General features: G+C 41.8%; 1 long non-coding RNA gene across 1 annotated transcript; it reads left to right on the plus strand.

Annotated features, from left to right (window-relative positions):
- Positions 1–728: 728 nt before the first annotated feature.
- On the plus strand, positions 729–18133 carry LOC145507988 (uncharacterized). The gene is made up of 5 exons (XR_014055272.1): positions 729–788; positions 3246–3313; positions 15329–15414; positions 15824–15937; positions 17865–18133. It is a non-coding gene; the product is annotated as an uncharacterized LOC145507988 (long non-coding RNA).
- Positions 18134–20570: the final 2437 nt, after the last annotated feature.

The following is a 20570-nucleotide window of genomic DNA, read 5'->3' on the forward strand; positions in this document are numbered from 1 at the left end:
TAGAAAGGAACACATTTGAGTCAGTTCTGATGAGGTGGATGAACCTAGAACCTATTATACAGAGTGAAGTGAATCAGAGAAAGATAAATATCGTATTCTAACGACTATATATGGAATCTCAAAAAATGGTACTGAAGAATTTATTTACAGGGCAACAATGGAGAAACAGACATAGAGAATGGACTTATGGACATGGGGAGAGGAGAGAGTGAGATATATGGAAAGAGTAACAGATATCTTAAATTTCCATATGTAAAATAGATAGCCAATGGTAATTTGCTGTATGGCTCAGTAAACTCAAACAAAGGCTCTGTATCAAACTAGAGGGATGGGATGGGGAGGGAGGTGGGAGGGAGGTTCAAAAGGGAGGGGTTATATGATTACCTGTGGCTGATTCATGTTGAGTTTGGCAGAAAACAACAAAATTCTGTAAAGCAATTATCCTTCAATTAAAAATCAATTTCAAGAAAAGCATCAGTTACTACCGTAGGAATTTTTCTCAGTAGAAATAATTCCTTGCTTCATAAACAATTTGGTAATTGTTGTTCAAATTGAAATCGAGAGATTTTATGTGAAATACTCCAAGCTTTTCAACAGGGGTCTTCTCTGTTTTCTTGGGGAGGCATTGACTTAAAGAGTTTTAGTTATCTGAATACCAAATAACTTTTAGTTATCTGAGGACCAAAATCAGCTAACAGAAGACTTACTGCAGAGAACACATGATACTGACACCCACACACTGTTTTCTTCTCTCTAATTACAGGCATATGGAACAGTCTATGAACATGGTAAATATTCAGGGATCATCCCTTTGCTGAGAAACAATCTAGTTGTTGAAGGTTGGGCTCTCTTGCCAGCTCTGGTTGGAGAGGCACCATTGGAGAGTAATATTCCATTGTGTATGGATGCTGATGCTGGATTCCTAGAGGGGTGAGAGCTGGCTGTGCAGAGAAGAGACTAATCTCCCAGGAAAAAAACAATGTCTGTATTGTGTTCTATGGTCCCTGGAAACAACTGCATCATTTAGATGCTGTGGGTTTGTGTGAATCAGGGTTGGGGGCCCATGTGTGGGCCCATGTGGTGTGATTTTGAAGCTCTGTGTGTGTGTGTGTTTCCTCAGGATGTGTTTCCCTCTTACACAGCACAAGTCAACTGTGAACTTTCTAAACACTTCTTATCACCACTGCACAGCGGCTATATATTACTTGATTCTTTCCTCAACTCAGCCATTCCTCATGTTTGGTTAATACTCATTTTCCTCAGATGGAGATGGTGCTGAGAAAAATGGCCCAAGTTCTTGGCCTCCTAAGTGGAAAAGCAAAACTGAGAACCTGGGGGTGGCCCCAGTGTGACTGCTCTGGACCCCTGACCTGTACTGATCACTCAGCCATAGGATCCTAGTCACGGAACAAGGGGGTCCCTGCATCTATGTCCACGCCTGGAGGTACTAGCATCTCCAGAGGTCCAGACTCATTTTAAGGTGGACTCATGGGGTCGCAAAGAGTCGGACACGACTGAAGTGACTTAGCAGCAGCAGCAGCATGGTCATGAAACCCAGGGCAACCAAAAGTGGATTAACAGCCAACTTTGGCACAGTCATTACGGTAAAAGGCACCATGGGGTCATATCCTCCTGGTCAGCTCTCAGATCTTGAGATCTGTGTGGCCTTGTGTAAGCAATGCTGGTCATATGTGTTGATGGTACTGTCATTGCTTAAACAAGAACAAGAGCAGATTATATCAGGGAAACATTTCATTGTACTGGGTGACGTTACCATAAACCTTACATTGATTAGACCCTGTAGCACACAGTCAATGGACCGTGTCAAATAGATCTCACAGTGGAAATTGGTAGTTAGTCTAATGACCGTTACTTTTGTTTTAATCTCCTGAACAGCTGGGTCAGAAAAAGACAGCATTCACCCTATGTTCCTGTGTATACTGAATTGTCCCACTAAATGTATGACTTCTGTGAGTGTGAACAGCCACTGACTCAGTGGACATGCAAACTTTGTTTGGAAAATGAAGACTGGGAAAAAATATCACATGATTGATAATAGCTATTTGGAAAGGTAGGGTTGAACTCAGTCCTCTAACAGAGTTTGATTTTAATCACGAACGAATTCTAATAGAAAACTTGGTAAGTACAATAGCTACAAATGTGGATCCTGGGGAGGCAGTTCTCTGGGAAGAAATCCAGAAGACAGGGCCAATTTAGCAGATGCTCTAAATAGGCAGGAGGGTCGTGATCTCTGTCATTGAATGCTGGCATGCATTTTGATATTTCTTTCTTCCCCATCAGTTATGTTATCACTAGTTAAAGTGCAGAAGCTCTTTTTCATTTCTTTCCTGCTCCTCTCTTTTGCAAACAGGATGATTCAACAGCAGCTTAGTCCACAGTTACTAACCTCCCTTATGCATACACTTCACCCCATGTCCCCATCAAAAAAAAAAAAAAGAAACAAACAATTGCTGAGTGATTGGTGAGCAGACTCACCAGTGTCCGAACGGCTACTGTGTGTCCCTCTACCTCTCCAGGAAGACCTGGTGGAGGAACTGTGCTGTCTATAATCAATTGTCCCACTAAACATATGACCCCAGTGAGTGTGGACAGCAACTGACTCAGTGAACATGCATGCATTGTATAGAAAACAAATATTGATAGAATAATACAATATTAATCATAGTGGCTGTTTTTAAATGGTAGGAATTTAGTATTATCAAATCTTGGATATTTGATTTTCTTTAAGACAAGCGATTAGTGAATTAATAGAATAACATACATTACCCAGGCCTGAATTCAGTCCTCTAAGAGTTCGCTTTTAATCAAGTACAAAGTCCCATAGAAAACATGATGTAGTAGCAGCAACTGTGGATCCTGAAGAAGAGTGATCTGGGAAAAATCAAGAGACAGTGGCAATTTAGCAGGAGCTCAAAATAAGCAGGAGGAGTCATGAGTCTCTTTCGATGAACAGTACACACATTTTAGAGTTTTCCTTTTTTTTAAATAGAATAGTTCGCGTTGATTAGATTCCTCTTAGCTAGAAAGCCAAAGTTCTGTTTCATTTCCTTCCTCCTCTACTTTCTTTCCTCCTCCAAAGAGGATGGATGAACACAAGATCAGCCCATGCTTATTAAACTCTCACATCCATACACACCACCCCATGTCCACACAAAGAGAAAATCCCCTGAGTGATTCCTGAGCAGACTCACCAGTGTTCTAACAGCTACTCTCTGCCCCTCTAGACTTCACTGAGGACCTGCCAGTCAACCCACCTTGTGACAGGATGGAAGAGACTGGATGCTTCTCCAAGGCAAGCTGTTTTGTTTTGTTTTCCTTCTGATCTGAGATAGTAATATTGTTTCATTTCTCTTTCAGTAGAATTAAGTTATGAGTCTTTGAGGGTGTTCCAGATAGAGACAGTTCCCCTGGTTGAGATATTGTGGAGTGAGAATCTTATTACCAACTCATGATGCCTCAGTCCACAGGATATTAAAATTGTTACCATCCATTACACTCTGTAGAGTACAGCATTCTCTATCCTGCAACAACCTTTCCTTTAGGAAAAGGATTCTGCAATTTGCAACCCAAAAGGTCTTGCCTTTCATCCTGAGTATGGGTGCTCTGATCCTACTGGGTTCCCTGGACTTCACCCCTGCCCTTCATTATGTTTTCTACTGTCACCAAATGAACCAAAAACTGTACATCTATGTGATCTTATCCTCCTAGTGTCTTCTCTTCTGTACTTGTAGGTGGCCCCTCTAGAATGTGAAAGTGGTATGTATTCTAGAATCATTACTCTGGGAGAAAAAACGTTGTAGATGAGAAAGCTGAGGCTTTCTCACTGGTTTTAGTGTAGAGGGCAAACGGTTTCCAAATTCGTGCTGGGAATGAGTATAGGGACCCTGGTGATAGAAAGTTATTTACAAGTAGAGCAATGTGGCTGATTACTGTAGTTCCAGGAAGAACTGTTATGGTTAACAGTGTAGGTTTGTGTCCATGAGACTGGGTTTATCTCTATGTATAAAGAATAGTGTGATTCTTTGTGTGTGTGTGATTTCTTTTCTGCTGTGTTTTCCTCAATATTTGTCACCCTAACCTTCACTGTTACTGGTGTCAACTTCTCCAACAAATTTCACAACACCATGCACCATGAATGAGTATGCATATTAAGATTAAACAAAGTATACACATTCACTGTATGCTTTAAATTTATACCAAGTGAAATCCTTTAACCTGGAAGACAAATCCCATCAATATCCCAGGAAATGTTTACAAGATTCCTTTTAATTTTTATTAATTTTTTTTATTGTCTCTGCTGGGTCTTCATTGCTGTGAAGGCTTTTATCTATTTGTTGAGAGCCAAGGGAACTCTCTAGTTTTGGAGTGTAGACAAGAACTTTTGTGCTTCTTTTGTTGCAGAGCATGGCTTCTAGGGATCTCCAGCTTCAGTAGTTTCGGCACGTGGGCTCAGTAATTATGGCTCCTGATTACAGAGCTGAGGCTCAGTAATTGAGGCACAGGGGATTAGTTGTTCCATGGCATGTGGAATCTTTCCAGACCAAGGATTGAATTCGCATCTCTGTCATAAGTCTGTCACTGTTTCCATTGTTTCCCCATCCATTTGCAAATAAGTGATGGGACCAGATGCCGTGATGTTCATTTTCTGAATGCTGAGTTTTAAGCCAACTTTTCACTCTCCTCTTTCCCTTTCATCAAGAGGCTCTTTAGTTCTTCCTCACTTTCTGCCATAAAAGTGGTGTTGTCTGCATATCTGAGGTTATTGATATTTCTCCCAGCAATCTTGATACCAGCTGCAGTTCATCCAGCCCAGTATTTCTCATGATGTTTTCTTGCCTTGAGAACCCCATGAACAGTATGAAAAGACTAAAAGATAGGACACTGAAAGATGAACTCCCCAGGTCGGTAGGTGCCCAATATGTTACTGGAGATTAGTGGAGAAATAACTCCAGAAAGAATGAAGGGATGTAGCCAAAACAAAAACAACAACCAGTTGTGGATGGGACTGGTGATAGAAGCAAGGTTTGATGCTGTAAAGAGCAATATTGCATAGGAACCTGGAATGTTAGGTACATGAAACAAGGCAAAATGGAAGTGGTCAAATAGGAGATGACAAGAGTGAACGTCGACATTCTAGGAATCAGCGAACTAAGATGGACTAGAATGGGTGAATTTAATTCAGATGACCATTATATCTACTACTGTGGGCTGGGATCCCTTAGAAGAAATGGAGTAGCCATCATAGTCAACAAGAGTCCGAAATGCAGTACTTGGATGCAGTCTCAAAAACGACAAAATGATCTCCGTTTGTTTCCAAGGCAAACCATTCAATATCAGAGTAATCCAAGTCTATGCCCCGACCAGTAACGGTGAAGAAGCTGAACAGTTCCATGAAGACCTACAAGACCTTCTAGAACTAACACCCAAAAAAGATGTCCTTTTCATCATAGGGGACTGGAATGCAAAAGTAGGAAGTCAAGAAACACCTGGAGTAACAGGCAAATTCGGCCTTGGAGTACAGAATGAAGCAGGGCAAAGACTAATAAGAGTTTTGCCAAGAGAACGCACTGGTCATAGCAAACACCCTCTTCTTAAAACACAAGAGAAGACTCTACACATGCACATCACCAGATGGTCAACACCAAAATCATATTAATTATATTCTTTGTAGCCAGAGATGGAGAAGCTCTATACAGTCAGCAAAAGCAAGACCAGGAGCTCACTGTGGCTCAGATCATGAACTCCTTATTGCCAAATTCAGAATGAAATTGAAGAAAGAGGAGAAAACCACTAGACCATTCAGGTATTACCTAAATCAAATCCCTTATGACTATACAGTGGAAGTGAGAAATAGATTTAAGGGACTAGATCTGATAGACAGATTGCCTGATGAACTATGGACAGTGGTTCGTGACATGGTACAGGAGACAGGAATCAAGACCATCCTCAAGAAAAATAAATGCAAAAAAGGTAATGGCTTCCAGTGAAGGCCCTAAATAGCTGTGAAAAGAAGGGAAGTGAAAAGAAACAGAGAAAAGGAAAGATATACCTATTTGAATGCAGAGTTCCAAAGAATAGCAAGGAGAGATGAGAAAGCCTTCTTCAGCGATCAGTGCAAAAAAATAGAGGAAAACAATAGAATGGGAAAGACTAAAGATCTCTCCAAGAAAATTAGAGATAACAAGGGAACATTTCATGCAAAGATGGGCTCAATAAAGGACAGAAATGATATGGACCTAATAGAAGCAGAAGATACTAAGAAGAGGTGGCAAGAATACAAAGAAGAACTGTACAAAAAAGACCTTCACTACCCAGATAATCACAATGGTGTGATCACTCACCTAGAGCCAGACATCCCGGAATGTGAAGTCACGTGGGCCTTAGGAAGCATCACTAGGAGCAAAGGTAGTGGAGGTAATGGAATTCCAGTTGAGCTATTTCAAATGCTGAAAGATGATGCTGTTAAAGTGCTGTACTCAATATGCCAGCAAATTTGGTAAACTCAGCAGTGGCCACAGGGCTGGAAAAGGTCCGTTTTCATTCTAATCACAAAGAAAGGCAATGCCAAAAAATTCTCAAACTACCGCACAATTGCACTCATCTCACACACTAGTAAAGTAATGATCAAAATTCTCCAAGCCAGGCTTCAGCAATATGTGAACCACGAACTTCCAGATGTTCAAGCTGGTTTTAGAAAAGGCAGAGGAACCAGTGATCAAATTGCCAACATCTGCTGGATCATGGAAAAAGCAAGAGAGTTCCAGAAAAACATCTATTTCTGTTTTATTGACTATGCCAAAGCCTTTGACTGTGTGGATCACAATAAACTGTGGAAAATTCTGAAAGAGATGGGAATACCAGACCACCTGACCTGCCTCTTGAGAAACCAGTATGCAGGTCAGGAAGCAACAGTTAGAACTGGACATGGAACAACAGACTGGTTCCAAATAGGGAAAGGAGTAAGTGAAGGCTGTATGTTGTCACCCTGCTTATTTAACTTATATGCAGAGTACATCATGAGAAACGCTGGGCTGGAGGAAGCACAAGCTTGAACCAAGATTGTCAGAAGATATATCAATAACCGCAGATATGCAGATGACACCACTCTTATGGCAGAAAGTGAAGAAGAACTAAAAAGCCTCCTGATGAAAGTGAAAAAGGACAGTAGAAAAGTTGGCTTAAAGCTCAACATTCAGGAAACTAAGATCATGGTATCTGGTCCCATCACTTTATGGCAAATAGATGGGGAAACAGTGGAAAGAGTGGCTGACTTAATTTTTCTGGGCTCCAAAATCACTGCAGATGTTGATTGCAACCATGAAATTAAAAGATGCTTACTCCTTAGAAGGAAGGTTATGACCAACCTAGATAGCATATTAAAAAGCAGAGACATTACTTTGCCAACAAAGGCCCATCTAGTCAAGGTGATGGTTTTTCCAGTGGTCATATATGGATGTGAGAATTTGACTAAAAGAAATCTGAGCACCGAAGAATTGATGCTTTTGAACTGTGGTGTTGGAGAAGACTCTTGAGAGCCCCTTGGACTGCAAGGAGATCCAACCAGTCCATCCTAAAGGAGATCAGTCCTGGGTAGTATTGATGTTGAAGCTGAGACTCCAGTACTTTTGCCACCTCATGCATAGTGCTGACTCATTGGAAAAGACCCTGATGCTGGGAAAGTTTGAGGGCAGGAGAAGAAGGGGACGACAGAGGATGAGATGGTTGGATGGCATCACTGACTCGATGGACATGGGTTTGGGTGGGCTCCGGGAGTTGGTGATGGACAGGGAGGCCTGGAGTTCTGTGATTCATGGGGTTGAAAAAGTCAAACATGACTGTGCAACTGAAATGAACTGAACTGAACTGAACTCTGGATATAAGTTAAGTAAGCAGGGTGACAATGTCCAGTCTTCATATACTCCTTTCCCATTTTGAACCCAGTCTGTTTCTCCATGTTCAGTTCTAACTGTTGCTTCACGATTTGCATACAGATTTCTCAGGATGCAGATCAGGTGGTCTGTTATTCCCATCTAAGACTTCCACAGTTTGTTGTGATCCACACAGTCACAGGCTTTGGCGTAATCAATAAAGCAAAATTAGATTTTTTTCCCAGAACTCTCTTGCTTTTTCGATGATCCATTGGCAATTTATTGTCTGGTTCCTCTGCCTTTTCTAAGTCCAGCCTGTGCATCTGCAAGTTCCCAGTTCATGTACTGTTGAAGCCTGAATTGGAGAATTTTGAGCATTACTTTGCTAGCATGTGAGATGAATGCAATTGTGTGGTAGTTTGAAGATTCTTTGGTATTGTCTTTCTTTGGGATTGGAATGAAAATTGACCCTTCTAAGCCTTCTACTCTCTGCTTCTCTGAATTTTCCTTAGGCTATCTCAGATATTTGTCCTCCTGTGACTAGCTTATTTCAGTCTTACCAGTATCTTTCACCTTCATTCATATTGCTGCAAATGAAAATATATCCTTCATTTTTAAACACTGAAACACATTCCAGTGTATGTATACACAACATTTTCTTTTTTGATTTATCTTCCCATGGACTCTGGGCAGTTTTTCTATCTTGATTGTTGTGTACAAAGTAGCAATGGATATAAGACCTTAGATATCTCCCGGACATTCTCGTTTTATTGCCTTTCAACATAAACTCAAAAGAGTGGTTCCTGGATCTTACGTTCTCAATAATTTTTGAAGGACTTCCAAACTGTTCTACAATGGCTATGGTATTTTTCTTTCCTACCAACAGGGCACAAAAGTTCCACTTCTCTACTTCCTTGTCAATATCTGTTATTTTCTTGATATCTCTTTTTGTCTTGGCTTCCATTTTACTGATACTTAGTGATGCTGGGGCTTCCCTGGTGGCTGAGATGGTAAAGCATCTGCCTGCAATGAGGGAGACCTGGGTTCAATTCCCGGGTCAGGAAGATCCCCTGGAGAAGGAAATGACAACTCACTCCAATAGTCTTGCCTGGAAAATTCCATGGATGGAGGTGCACATTTCCTATGCATATTGGTCACTTCTATGTCTTCTATGAAGTAATGTCTATTGAAGCTTTTCGCACATTTTTTAAAGTCAGTTATTTGCCTGCTATTGTTTTGAAGTTTAGTTGCAATAGTTGCTTATTTACTCTGGATATTGGCCCCTTATTCAGATACAAAGTTTGCAGATATTTCCTCTCATTCTATAGGTTGCTTTCTGTTGATTGCTGAGGAGAGTATCCTTCCTTCACTTGGTGATTTTAGAACCTTGGCAAAGATCATTTGGCCACACATATGTCAATTTATTCAAGATTCCCTCCTTATGATTCATTGATTTGTTTGCTAATTTTGTTGCTGGTAGAACACCATTTTGACTGTTGTGGCATTCTTATCTGTTTTGAATTCAGGAAGCTTGAAGCCCCCATTATTGTTTTTTTCTCTTAAGACTGTTTTCTCTGGGTTTCTTTTGGGTTACATAAATCTTAGTATTTTGGAATTTTGTTTTCTATTTCAGTAAAAATGACAGGGGATTTTGTGAGTGGTTTCAATATATATGTACCTCACTTTTAGGAGTATAGGAAGGTCAATAACACTAAATATTCCAGTTTATGAATATGGTATGTCATTCCAATTACTTATCTCTTCTTTCTTTCAAAAGTGTTCTATGGTTTTCAGTGCACAAATCTTTCACTTCCTAAGGGGCTTTTTGTGGTGCCTTGCTTGGGACCTCTAGAGTCAGGGATGGGAAAGGTGGGCTCATGAAGACAGTGACTGCCCCTTTCCTCCCCTCTGTACCTACTCTTTGGTTACTTGTAATACAGGTGTGTAGGGCTAGGCCCTTCACCTCTCCCTACAAGTGAGCCACCTATTGGGAATTTGCTTTGAGTTTGAGTGTTTACCTTACTACTGGAATGTCCACAAGCACACTCCCAATGCCTGGCCTGGGTTCAAGAGCCCCAGGTAAAGCTACATATGAATGATCTTATTAGGCCATAAAATTGTCTGGAATAAAGAAAAACCAGAACAGGCAATTAGCTGCCTTTTCCTTGTCTTTGGAGCTCTTATAACTGAAATTTCCAGTGTAGTAGCCATGAGTTAGATCTGCCTATCTATAATTAACATATGTCAAACAATAATTAGCTTGTTATATTAAAAATATCACAAAAACCACACAATTGTTTGATCACACTAGCCATATTTAAAGTGAGTCCATAAGTGTTGGAACTTAGCTTCATAAGCTTGAAGGTTACAGCTATATTGGGCCTGTAGAAGTGTAAGGTTGAACGATGATTTTCTCTGCATCTGTCTTTCATGTAAATTTTGCAACTGTGAGCACCATCTTGTTGAAGGGCTCTGACTCCACAGAAACAGGAGAGGTCTGTGAACCTGGAAGGAAGACCAGGGAGATGCTGTGTGAGCCAACCGGAAGAGAGATGGGTGGGTCAACTTGTATAATAACTGTATTATTGCTCAAAGTTGTCTTTCTGCAGACGGCTTCCTGGAAAGCGTTAGCAGCAGTGATGCAGAAGAGAATGTAGGTAGGGAACAACTCTCAGGTGGGACTTAGAGAGAGAGGGTTCCAGGAACACACGGGTTACACCTGCTTCTTTGGAGATGAAAGAGGTTGAATATAAACTGAGGAAGAAGAAGGTCATATTTCTAGAATTGTGATTTGTTTTTTTCATATTTTAATGATACAATAGAGCTATGTCTCCATGTGCTTTATTATTTACTTATAGTCATCTCCTCTTGCTTTTCCATTTAGAAATGTCCTTTCTCATAGACTACTACTTCCTTGTCCTTTCACTGCCAAATATGAAAGATTGGCTTCTGGCTAGTACCTGCAGGGTACTATGGACAGGGACTTTGGCTTCATGTTTAAATTCTCCTATGATGGCCACATCCTTGTGGGCACAAAATTCTCACAGTCAGTTGACACTGGAGACCAAATTCTTGCAGTGTGTGTCAGGTAGTGGATGAGACGTGAACTCTCTCCCTCTGCATTTTCAGGATGTGTGGCTTCCCCTCATGTTTGTCCTCACTGTTTATTCCTTGTATGAAAGGTGCTCTCAGGGTTGGATGAGTCAAAGCTCACGTGCTCTGGCGTCCCTGCCTGGGCTGAGTCTCCTGGATCTCATCTCAGCACCACACCTCCCCAAGGATTCTGTGCTGAAGTTGCTTCCACGTGAGAGCAGTTCATGTCCAGCTGCCCCTAGAGACCAGCATGGCTGCAGATTCTAGAGACTGTGAATGGGCCGCTGGCTTTCTTTACACATTTGCTCGTGAAGCCATGCTGACCTGGTCTTCTGGGACTGACCAGACCTAGGTCAGAGACTCAGAGCAGCAGGAGTCAGGGTCATGGCTCCTTAGAACCCAATGTTTCATCCAGAAAAAAGCTCCAGATGGTTTTGATCATCATGTTTGCACACTCATCAACTTGTTTTTGTTTTTTACCTTTTTTATTTGTTTTGCATTTGGGTTGTGGTATTTTCCTATATATTGTGAGTATGAGCTCCTTATCTGATATATGATTTATAATTTTTCTGTGGGTTATCTTTTCATCCTACTGATTGTTGAAGAGACAACCATTTCCCTATTTTGTTGTCTTAGAAAATTGGTGAATTTCGTTTGACTGTGTATCCTTGAGTTTACTTGGGGGTCTTGATTCTGATATTTAGGGCTATGAATCTGTTTCTATGTCAGTATCATACAGCTTTGATTCCTATATCTTTGAAATGTGTTCTAAAATCAGGTGAGAAACTGATCTTTGTTATCATTTTGTCTATTTGGAGTCCTTAGTGGTTCCATATATATTTTTGGACTTGTTTTTTCTATTTCTATGAAAATGACATTAACATTTTGATTGGTGTTGCAATGAATTTTTACCTAGTTTTGGATAGTGTAGAAATGTCAGCAGTACTAAGTCTCCAGTCTATGAGCATGGTATGTCTTCTCAATTCCGTGTGCCTTGTTTCACTCTCTCAGTGTGGTGTGTAGTGTTCAGTGTGTTGGTCATGTCTCTCTGAAGGCCCTCCACCACTGATGTCTGTCAGTGGTGGAGGGATGGGCTCATGAGGAGATGCAGTGTCTCTTCTTCCCTCCTCACCTCTTCTCTGATGATGTTCAGCACAGGCGCCCTGTGCCCTGTGTCCATACCTGTCCCCTCAAGTGGAACATCTGTTGGGAATTCCTCTAAGATCTGGGTGTTGACATTGCTGTTTCAGTGTCCCAAAGGCTCATGAGTACCTGGGATGTGTGCATGAGCCCAGGAAATACCTACAAATGAATCATCAAATCAGACCAGCCAAATCCTCTGCAGAAGCTGTTGGGCTACACTTCACAGGCCTGAAAGTCCTGTACTTGCCTGGACTTGAGACCAAAGAAAGATCCTGGAGTCCACAGAGATATCAGAGGGTTTAACAGATGGGATGTCTTACATGTCTGAAGTAAAAGGGTCCTGGAGAGTTACCCATTGTGGATAGCAGGTGACAGGCAGAACACAGCAGCTGCAGCAATTTTCACTCTGGGGGGATAGGGAGTCTACCAGTTACAGGGGGAATTAACAGCATATTGGCTCATTAGTTACATTGGTTACCATGGAAACTAGTAGAGGGCAACATCCCTCTCTTAGCCGCTCAGGCTAAATACTTTCATACTTTGTTAATCTATCAGCAAACAGCCATCTTGAAAAGGCCAGAAAATGCAAAGGGAATAAACAAGAGAAGGGTGGTAACATCCTGTATATATATTCATGCATGCTCAGTCACTCAGTTGTGTCCAACTCTTTGCAATCCCATGGACTATATCCCACCAGGCTCCTCTGTCCATGGTATTATCCAGATAAGAATATTGAGGTGGATTGTCATTTCCTCCTCCAAAGCATCATCCCAATCCAGGGATTGAACCCTTGTCTCCTGCATTGGTAGGCAGATTCTTTACCATTGAGCCACCTGGGAAACCCTACATCCTCCTTTGTACCAAAGTCTCCTGGTATTCCAAAAACTGTTTTGCCATAATCTATCAGAAGTGTTTGAACAAGTGGTACTGACCTCAAGATTCATGAAATCTTCCCTGGTGGTTCAGATGGTGAAGAATTCACCTGAAATGCAACAGACTGGGTTAGAAACCTGAGTCAGGAGGATCCCCTGAAGAAGGCATTGACTGCCCATTCCAGTATTCTTGCCTGGAGAATTCTATGACAGAGGGGCCTGGCAGGTTACGGTCCATGGGGGTCTCAAATTGTCAAACATGACTGAGTGAATAAGCATGAACACATATATAAACATATATAGTAGCTGTTGTGTTTTACAGTGTGGTAGCCACTAGCCAGATGTGACTGTCTTAATTTGCTTAAAAGCATGTTTTGCATGTGTCAAAAACAATTGGAATTTCAGGTTGGTTAGCATGAAGGTGAGAGCTCTAATGGGCCTGTAGAAGTGAGAGGTTGAAAATTGACTCTTTCAGTATCTCTGTCTTTAGGTTTCCACCTGAGATCAATGTCTTATTGAAGGGCTTTGACTGCATAGAGCACAGATGACTGCCTTCTGCTATCCACAGTGGGGTGTCTCTTCAGGACCCTGGGAAAAAAGATCAAGGTGATGCTGTGAGAGCCAGCAGCAGAAGTTGGTGGGTCACTCAGTCTAATCACCTTGTTGCTAATGGTTGTGTTTCTATGGAATGTATTGTGGAGAGCATTTGATGCAGTGTTGAAGAAATAGGCAGGAAATAACATTCAGTTGAGATCTGATGGGAGAGGTCTCCTGGAACTTTAGGGTTAAACACTCTGCTTGGAGGCTAAGGAAGGAGAACATGAAATTAGGAAGAAGGAAATGTGTGTAGAATTCTGATTTACTCTTTTCATATTTTAATGATATGATAGAGAAATTTTGTCTTGGACTTGCATTGTGCTCTGTTTATAATCATCTTTTCTTGCTTTGTCCTTCAAAGATTATTTTTCCTATAAGAGCTGCTCTTTCCTGCTGCTGTCACTGACTAGTATGGAAGCTTGGTCTCTGGTCAGCACATCTAGGGTATTGTGCACTGCAGACTGTTTTCTATTGCACATTTAACTATGATGGCCATATCCTAGTGGCACAAAACTCTCATTGTCACTTGATACTGGAGACTCTGTCCTCTCAGGACTTGTGGCTTTCTCTCATGTTTGCCTTCATTGTTATTTCTTCATGTAAAACTCACTCCTAGGGGTGGATGTGTCACAGAACAGAGGCTGTGGGTCCCTGCCTGGGCTTGGTCTCCTGGAGCTCATCTCAGCCTCCGCACCAGCCAAGGCTGATGTGCTAAAGGTGCTTCCGTGTGAGAGGTCCATGTCCAGCTGTTCCTAGAGACCCTCCATGGCTGCAGATTCTAGAATCTGTGAAGGGGCCACTGGGCTTCTTCACACACTTGCTTTCACAGCCCTGCTGACCTAGTCTCCTGAGATTGAGCAGTCCCAGTGTAGCAGGTCCTGGGATCACTGCTGCTCTCAGAACCCACTGCTCCATCCAGACAGTCCTGCCCCTTCTCCCCAGTCCCAGGCCTGCTCCATCCTCTGTCCTTTCCTTACACCTTCCCAGGTCTCATCCCTCCAATTTTCCAAGTCTCAGTGCAAACCCAGCAGCTACCAGATGTTTATGGAGGACCCTTGTCACATCATTCTGGGTAAATGAAATTGGAAGTGTTTGCCTCTGTCCTCCCTAAGGGTCTGGAAAACTGAAGGTGTTGCTGTGAGCATTAAGTATCTCCCAAGTAACTAAGGTCACCCCAGACAATGGGAGAGTGTCTGTTATATGAAATTTTTATCCTTCCTTCCCCCAGGGCCCAAAACACTCTTGGGTCCATGCCAGGTCCTCCCTGGTAGGGATGGATTGTTTAATTAAATCATGGGCTAATTGGAGACTGTGGCCATACACCCATGGTCCTTCTTCCAATGTGCCCATGTTGGAGAGCTCTAGGATTGGTGGAGCTTCAAGGAGGAAGGAAAGGAACAGTGATCAGAGGAGAGAGAAATGAGGAAGGAAGTAGAGAGGAAGCAGCCAGAAAAGGAGGCAAGGAAGTTCGTGGGCAGAGATGCATGGAGACAGTGACTGCCTGGAGGAGGAACGGATTGACACAGCCTCATTCCTGGTCACACGTAGAAAAGTTGAGGGTGGCACCAGGATGCTGGAGGTCAGAGACCCACTTTTTCATTGCAGAGGTGAAACTCTGAGGCTCTGGGAGGTCCTTGAGGCAAGGACACCAGGGGTCCCAATGCCAGGCTGTAAGGAGCACCAGAGTCCCCCGATCACATCCTAACTCTAAATCTCCCCTTTGCTTTCCCACAGCCTCTCCACATGACTGCTGCCCTCAGACACCAGACGACTACCTGGCAGATAATGAAGATTCAGAGAAGGAGACAAAGAATTCTGAGGTCATTTATTTCTTCTTCCATATCTTTCAAAAATTTTCTCTTTCTCTCATCCATAGACTCTTTCTTGTAACCCTTCCTTATGTCTTCTTTTCAACTCTTTTTGATTAACCTTCTGGAGGACCTGGTCTCTTGTAGGCACTTAGGGTCCTGGAAGCTTATATAAAATATTTGAAATCTGTCTGCAGCCCTCTTCCCTCATTTTCTTAGCATAGCCCTGGCTCCTGACCTCATGTCTGCACCCTTGAACATGGGTTTGTCACCATGAGTGGCCTGAACAGGAGTTGAGGCTGGAGTCAGCAGGTCTGGGCCCACCAGCTCAAGGGCCCCTGTAAAGTTTACACTGCCCTGAGCTATTCCATATGGCTGCTTTCCTGTCCTGGGACCAACCTGACTGATCTCTTCCTTCCAGATGTCAGAAAACTCTCTGGTTATTTTCTTGGGGAAGGCTTTTGGAGATGGCAACGATGATGATAAAGAAAACCAGAAAGAGCAAGAGTGAATGTGGGACCTGAGGCAGACAAGGGTAAGTGTCTCCATCATGTCCTCAACTCACTTGCTGGTGCTTGAGAATCACCAGCAAAAACCCTGGGGTCTGCTGCTGAGTGTGACCACAAAAGTGGAGACAAGAGGGTGGTAACAATCAGTGCAGAAGAGTGGAGGATGCCCTGAGTGTGTCTCCCCAGGGCACAAATCCCATCCCTAAATGCCCCTGAGGTTGCTGGGTTGGCTCCTCTGGCAGCTCTTACATTTGCAGGGAGGCTGGGGGCACCGTGGGGCCACTGTGTGCAGGTGTCCAGGAGCTGCTGTTCCAGCATGTTCTGTTTGAAGATCCCCCCTGGGGGCTTCCTCATCTCCCTCTGCAGGACCCAGCTCTGCCCTCCAACCCCTCTACAGGCAGCAGGGGGCATCCTTAGTCCATCACCAACTGCAGAGAGAGGTTGGAGCGGCCCCACCCTCTCCAGTACTGGGTTCCTGGGAACAGAGTGAAGGAGACACAGGTGCCCAGAGCTTGTGCAGGCAGGGGGTCACCTGGCAGCTCTGCATCCCTGTGGGTGCTCCATGGTCCTGAGGGTCCCAGCCAGCCTGGGGGGGTGACCGAGTCTGGGATCCCTCAGGTTCTGGAACCCTGGGGTCCTGGGTCACCTCAGGGCATCATTTCTCAACCAGGAGATGGAGGTTCTGTAGATTTTTCTGTGTGTGTTTCCAGCTCCAACTAAAGAAACACCAGAAGGCAATTCAGTGCTGTGTGTTCTTGGGATGATGGTGCTAGTGGTAAGGAACCCATCTGTCAATGCAGGAGACACAAGAGACTCAGGTTAGATCTCTGGGTAGGGAAGATCCCCCTGAGAAAGGAAATGGCAACCCACTCCAGTATTCTTGCCTGGAGAATCCCAGTGACTGAGGAGCCTGGAATGAGCAGATGTGAGAAAACAGAATCCTTAAATATAATGACGTAAGGACAGATGTAAGGACTAAATTTGCAGTTCCTTACTCAACGAAGACTGAGTTGTGTGTGAGGGGGGAGATCTTGGTGGTGGACACGAGGATGACTGCCTTACAACAATTCATTAAGTTCTACCTCTGTTGAGGGTATTTATCTACAGTTTTATCTGTATCTATATGTTAAATATTTATATGTATGGTTTTTCATTAAAATGTTTAATCTATCTTGTTACTTGTAAAATCATTTTTTACAATATCATCCATAGGGTTGCACAGAGTCAGACACGACTGAAGCAGCTGAACAGCAGACTTGGGATGAGTGGCAGGATTCAAGTTACTCATGTTCCTTTTATTTTGTTCCAATTCTGTCATTAATAACATATCTTGTTTTATTACAATTTAAAAACCTGTGCCTTCTGTCAAATTTTAATGTTGCTATATGCTAAACAGGCAAAATGTACCTTTTTATTACAATGACATAATACCAATTTAAAATCATAATCTTTAGAAAAATTTGGCAGGGATTAGAAATGATTACTAGGGAAAATAGAGACTCCAGGTGTCTGTCCATTTCCAATGCTCAGGTCTCAGTAGCAGCTGTACTGAGTGAAGGTTGGGTGGGCAGGTTCTCCTACCCCCTGTGTCATCTGACCTCCTACTCCTCCCACGGCCTAGAGGGATGGGGGGACCCAAGCTTTCAGTCCTGGATCCCAGAGTGCCCTGTTCCTCTGCCTGAGTCTCACTGTCCAGGGGACCCATCAGTTGAGGGTTGCCAGCCAGATGCCCAGGTGTACTTGCTCCTGTGGGACATTTCTAAACACTTCCTGCTCACAGACAATGCCATCAGCGAAGAGCAGCAAACAGACACAGCGCCCTGCAGATCTGAGCCCCAAAGCCAAGTCTAGATCCTGGGAAGTCTTCTGGGTCCTGCACACCCTCCCCAGGGAACCCTCCTCTGTCTGACTCTGCACCTCCCAGGGACTCTATCACTTGTGTTGGTGTTGCAGGCTCTGCTCTGAATCCCTGAAGACCTGGACCTGGACATCATCCTGGACCCCAGAGGGGAGGGAACCCCCACAGCACCAAGAGCCTCATCTGGACCAGAGGAGGAGAGGCCTCACTGCCTCTCTCCTGAGGGTCCTCATTTAGTACAGCTTCAGTTGTTTTGTTGTATAGATTTAGTATTAGTTTTATCTACAGTTTTATCTATATGTTTTGTATGTATCTATATGTTCAATATTTATATGTATGGTTTTCCATTAAAATGTTTAATCTATCTTGTTACTTGTAAAATAACTTTTTGTAAAAACACACACATGTACAGAAAAGCACCCTCAACAGAAGTAGAACTTAATGAATTGTTGTAAGGCAGTCACCCTCGTGGCCACCACCAAGATCTCCCCCCTCACACACAACTCAGTCTTCATTGAGTAAGGAACTGCAAACTTAGTCCTTACATCTCTTCTTACGTCATTGTCTTTAAGTATTTTGTTTTCTCATGTCCGCTCATTCCACTAGTCATAGGAGATCAATATTACCCAAGATCTTTCATGATTTGCATGTCAGGACTTTCAAAACTCATTCTGCTTGGCTGGAAAAAAGTTCATGATTCATCATTTCTCTCCTTGTGTAGCTTAAATGTGTTTGTCTCTTCTTCTAACACAGATAATTTCTTTCTGAAAATGCTCTTAAAATTCTAGTTTTTATTCCCTTATATTTCTCCCACTCTTTTATTCTAGCTACCCAAAGGACTTTTATTGTTAAAACCTAGTAGCTTTATTGCAATATCATTTGCTTTTAGTCATTGCAAGTATATGCTCATTATTCTTTTTAATAAACAATTTCAAAGCCTTTTGTTGCAGAAAACTTTGCATCATAATATTTAGCATTTGCTTTTCAACTTTGCTGTGATTTTAAGCTTCAGAGACTCCAATCATTCATATAAGGCCAGGGCAGCATAGTGTGCTGCAGTCCATGGGGTCGCAGAGAGTTGGACATGACTGAACGACTGAACAACCACAATCATTCATCAGATCTCTTGTGATGATCTTCCACTATTAACATATTCATCAAATATTTTACAGCTTTTTCCTTAAGTTATTTGTCAGGAGTTTTTTTTTTTTTAATTGTTTTTAAAAGACTCTTCTTTTCATCTGCTGTTTCTTATAAGGTATTATTTCTCAATATGTTTCGCCTACTTTTACTTTCACTTACAAAGTGATTTTTCAATTTTTTCTTATTCTTTTCTAAGTCCCACGCACTGATTTCTGAGTTTTCTCAATTCTGATGTATGACGTCCTTTCAAAACTTGATTTTTTTTCTTTTTCTCTATTTTTTGTTTTTTTATTGTTAAGAACATCATCATGCACGAAATGAGATGTTTATATCTATGGAGAAGTTGCTAAGCATTTCTGTAAATTTACTTATTCCCAAGTCTTTTTCTAATTGAAGTTTAATTGTAATTTAATTGAACTACAGCACTGATAGCTTCAGGTGCACAATATAGTGATTTGATATTTCTATACACTACAAAATGATCACCACAGTAAGACTAGTTACCGTCTGTAACCAAATTATTCTCATTGACTATATTCTCATGGTGTACATTTTGTTCCCCAAACTAATTTGTTTTGTAAAGGAAGTTTGTGCGTCTTAATCTCTCTCACCTAGTTCTCTCATTACCACAACCCTCTCCTCTCTGGTGAGCACCTCTTTGTTCTCTGTATCTGTGACTTCATTACTGTTTGGTTATGTTGGTTCATTTGTTTTGGTTTTCAGTTTCCACTTACAAGTGATATCATACTGTATTTGTCACTCTGTTTGACTTATTTTCAGGCATAAGTCAGGAATACTTTATGCATATTACCCTCTAGGTCCATCCATGTTGTCACAAATGACAAGATTTCATTTTTCTTTATGGCTGAGCAATAATCCACGTAGACCACATCTTATCCATTCATCTCTTGATGCACACTTTGAAAAAATACCCATAAGTGTAATTGCTGGATCATATGGTATTTCTATTTTTAATTTTTTGGGAAAATTCAATAATTAGTGTATATAAAAAGATATTACCCAATAATGCACCCTAATACCTACAGTTCATATTTTTTGTAACTGAATTATTTAGAGTGACACTTGGAGACCTCTACAAACTGTAGAAGCAATTTTAATAAAATCATTTTGATTAGAAAGCAAATTTGATTCTGTGTTATTGGATCAGTTGGGAGGATAAAGGTTGGAATTCTGAGTTATGGAGAAAGAGACAGAAAGTATGGGAATGCATAAAAGTATAGATTTTGCTACAGAGAGTAAGCTCCTCCTGCTCACCACAAAACAGAACAATAAATCCAGAGGCAAGCTGTTGCAGTGAGGAATAGTAACTTTATTCAGAAATTCAACTGACTCAGAAGGTGATGAACTAGTTTAGCCCCAAAGAACCATTTTACTCAGTTGATAATTCAACCTTGTTTTATACTAAAAAGGGATGGGGTATCACTTATTGCAAACTTCTTGGTACCAGAATCCTTTGTTCTTGCAGCTGTACATGTAGATCTGGTCACAGTGTTCTTATAAACCTCCGCAAAGACAAATATTATTCTCTATTCTACAACTTATATATATATAAGTTGTATATATATATACATATCTATATATATATGTGTGTGTGTGTGTGTATATATATATATATATATATATATAATTGAGGTATA

This window comes from Giraffa tippelskirchi, chromosome 5, assembly GCF_054371585.1.
Source record: "Giraffa tippelskirchi isolate mGirTip1 chromosome 5, T2T-mGirTip1v1.2.pri, whole genome shotgun sequence".
In the NCBI taxonomy this organism is placed as follows: domain Eukaryota; kingdom Metazoa; phylum Chordata; class Mammalia; order Artiodactyla; family Giraffidae; genus Giraffa; species Giraffa tippelskirchi.